Here is a 3,593-nt window from a genome sequence, read left to right as displayed (position 1 = left end):
GCCTCCTCCTCCCTCGGCCTTGATCAGCAAGCGGAAGTTGCTCTGTGTATATCACATTCTCTAAATAGGAGGCCATCCAAAAGCTACAGAAATCATTACAATAAAGTACAAGCCACTAGCTTCCTGCGGCTTCTTGTGGTGCAGAAGGGAAACTATCTGTGGACTAAGGTCCTCTCCATGTGTGGAATTTTGGTGTAGCAGAGCACAACCCAACTAATGGGCCAGAGTCATGAAAAATTATTCTGGGTACATTTTTCTTCTTTTCTCCTGAAAGATGAGGTCTCAACAGCATTCACCATCTGATGAACATAGACCATTTAAATGTTAACAGCAAGGGGCTGCCTGCAAGCCCTCAGGACAGCAAAGAGAGGCAACCTATGAGAAAAGAATGAAAGTGATGCTATGCAGCTTCAGCAGCTGCAGTGGACACTGTGCAGGACTCTGAGCACTCTCAGGGTGCTGTGCATGTCTTGAGTTCTATGTATTTTCACCTCCATGCTGGAGGGACAAATGGGTCCTCTATTGCATCTTTGGCAGGTTCTCTGCCCTGATCTCACCTGGCTTCCAAAACCCACCCCCTTACTCTCCCTACTCCAGCCTATGTGGTCCTTCTTGACTACTACATGTTGAGAGTGAGACGATTTCCCAGGCAAAATAAAAATGTTACAAAATCTTGATCCTAGTGTAACAACATCATGTGCTGTGTATCATTTTCAGCAATTCATCTCACTCTTCTGGCATGCATTAAAAGGAGAGTGGCCAGCAGGTCAAGGGAGGTGATCCTCCCCCTCTACTCCCCCTCTACTACTGGTAAGTCCAGTTGGAGGCCAGTCACTAGTGGCGTCCCCCAGGGCTCGATGCTGGGGCCGGTCCTCTTTAATATCTTCATCAATGATCTGGACGAGGGCATCGAGTGCACCCTCAGTAAGTTCGCAGATGACACCAAGTTAGGTGCGTGTGTCGATCTGCTTGAGGGTAGGAAAGCTCTGCAGGAGGATCTGGATAGGCTGGACCGATGGGCTGAGGTCAACTGCATGAAGTTTAACAAGGCCAAGTGCCGGGTCCTGCACCTGGGGCGCAATAACCCCAAGCAGAGCTACAGGCTGGGAGAGGAATGGTTGGAAAGCTGCCAGGCAGAGAAGGACCTGGGAGTGATGGTGGACAGTCGGCTGAATATGAGCCAGCAGTGTGCTCAGGTGGCCAAGAAGGCCAACGGCATCCTGGCTTGTATTAGGAACAGCGTGACCAGCAGGGCTAGGGAGGTGATCGTCCCCCTGTACTCAGCTCTGGTGAGGCCGCACCTCGAGTATTGTGTTCAGTTTTGGGCCCCTCGCTACAAGAAGGACATCGAGGTGCTTGAGTGGGTGCAGAGAAGGGCGACAAAGCTGGTGAGGGGCCTGGAGAACAAGTCCTACGAGGAGCGGCTGAGGGAGCTGGGCTTGTTCAGCCTGGAGAAGAGGAGGCTCAGGGGCGACCTTATCGCTCTTTTTAGGTACCTCAAGGGAGGCTGTAGCGAGGTGGGGGTTGGCCTGTTCTCCCACGTGCCTGGTGACAGGACGAGGGGGAATGGGTTTAAGTTGAGCCAGGGGAGTTTTAGGCTAGATGTTAGGAAGAACTTCTTCACTGAAAGGGTTGTGAGGCACTGGAACAGGCTGCCCAGGGAAGTGGTGGAGTCACCATCCTTGGAAGTCTTCAAAAGACGTTTAGATGTAGAGCTTAGGGATATGGTTTAGTGGAGGGCTGTTAGCGTTAGGTTGGAGGTTGGACTCGATGACCTTGAGGTCTCTTCCAACCTAGAAAATTCTGTGAAATTCTGTGAAATACTCTGCCTTGGTCAGGCCTCACCTGGAGTATTGTGTCCAGTTCTGGTCTCCCTGTTACAAAAAAGACAGGGATCTCTTGGAAAGAGTCCAGCAGAGGGTCACAAATATGATACAGGGCCTGGAGCATCTTCCCTATGAGGAAAGGCTGAGTCCTGAGTCTGTTCAGCCTGGAGAAAAGAAGACTGAGAGGGGATCTTATTAGTGTTTACAAATATCTTAAGTGTGGGAGACAGAGGGATTAGGCCAACCTCTTTTCAGTGGTCTGTGGGGATAGGACAAGGGGCAGTGGCCACAAAATGGAGCACAGGAAGTTCCACACCATCATGCAAAAGAACATCACAGTGAGAGTGACGGAGCACTAGGACAGGCTGCCTGCAGAGCTTGTGCAGTCTCCTTCTCTGGAGATATTCAAGGCCCATCTAGACACCAATCTGCTCTAGGGAGCCTGCTTTGGTGGGGGGGTTGGACCTGATGATTTTTCGAGGTCCCTTCCAAACCCTACAATTCAGTGATTCTGTGATTCTTTATTTTGCTGGTTGGCTATGCCAGGTTCTCTTGACTACTTCCTGATATAAGATTTTTTTGCTAGAGCATAGTGCTGGATACTTATACACAACTAGGCCTATTGCTACAAATTTCATTGCACCACTGAAACGCATGCTGTAGTGATTTACTGAGAGGCAGGTCTTCCTTCCGGGTGGCACATTGTGCTAGTTCACCTGCACTGGCCGTGGTACACTACACTGGTCCAGTTACACTGGCTGTGGTGCACAGACTTGCCCAGTTAGGTTAAAAAAATAAATAAATAAATAAAAAATAAAAAAGTTTCATAGAATAGAATCATGCAATATGAAGAAGAGAAGAGAAGCCTTTTTTTTTTTTTTCTATGAAGAAAGGCTAAAAGAGCTGGGGATGTTCAGTTTTGTCTAAGCAATTGTAAAGACTAGTCTGAGATATTCACTTCAAACCTTATGTAAATTTGAAAGGCTATTTGGACTTTATAATTCTATAATTATAAGTTATAATTCTACCTATAAATAAATAAGATTCAGAGATAATGTTACTTAATTTGACTAGAAATATCAAAGCAACTTGGAAAGGGAATAGGTACAAAGTTCCATCTGATTTTACTCTGCTAAGTGCCTTGGAAAGTCCCATCTTTGACGGAGCACTGGAACAGACTGCCCAGGGTGGTTGTGGAGTCTCCTTCTCTGGAGATATTTAAGGCCCGTCTGGATGCCTACCTGCGCAGCCTGCTCTAAGGAAGCTGCTTTGACAGTGGGTTGGACCCGATGATCTTTCGAGGTCCCTTCCAACACCTTAAATTCTGTGTGATTCTGTGTGATCTTTTCTAACCTGGATCTGGAGTTTGGAAAGAAAACTTTGTCACTCTGGAACAACTTTTAATTCTTAAAACAGATTGAGATAGATATTTCTTGGATATGTCACACTTGTTTGAAAATAAGATATAACACCCTACCTTTAGCTCAGGAAAACTTAATAAGACTGGATTTGACTTTGTTTCATTTATTTTCCTCCCCTTTCTGGGGATCCTTCAGCCAGTTCTGTAACCAGAGAGTACACAATCTTATTGCTGTCTCTGGGACTCCCTTTGGCTTACCTTTCCCTTCTGGACACTTTTTGTTGTAGCTATTCTTCCTCCTTGAATTCTTCTCACAAACAAATCTGTGCCGGTGTAACTGAATCCCAACCCTGAGTTTAGAAAATTATACCCCCTTTGTGTGATAAAACTAATTCTAACTACTGTCT

General features: G+C 46.6%; 1 long non-coding RNA gene across 1 annotated transcript in view; it reads right to left on the bottom strand.

Annotated features, from left to right (window-relative positions):
- Positions 1-222: 222 nt before the first annotated feature.
- LOC311433956 overlaps positions 223-3,593 on the bottom strand; it is a 128,662-nt gene continuing 125,291 nt past the window's right edge. The window contains exon 5 of the long non-coding RNA XR_014691115.1: positions 223-375. This is a non-coding gene — a long non-coding RNA (uncharacterized lncRNA). The remainder of the gene's footprint in view (positions 376-3,593) is intronic.

The sequence above is a fragment of the Aythya ferina genome, assembly GCF_964211825.1.
Source record: "Aythya ferina genome assembly, chromosome: 3".
Classification (NCBI taxonomy): domain Eukaryota; kingdom Metazoa; phylum Chordata; class Aves; order Anseriformes; family Anatidae; genus Aythya; species Aythya ferina.
Note: the sequence above shows the minus strand (reverse complement) of the source record. Positions and strands in the feature narration are given on the sequence as shown.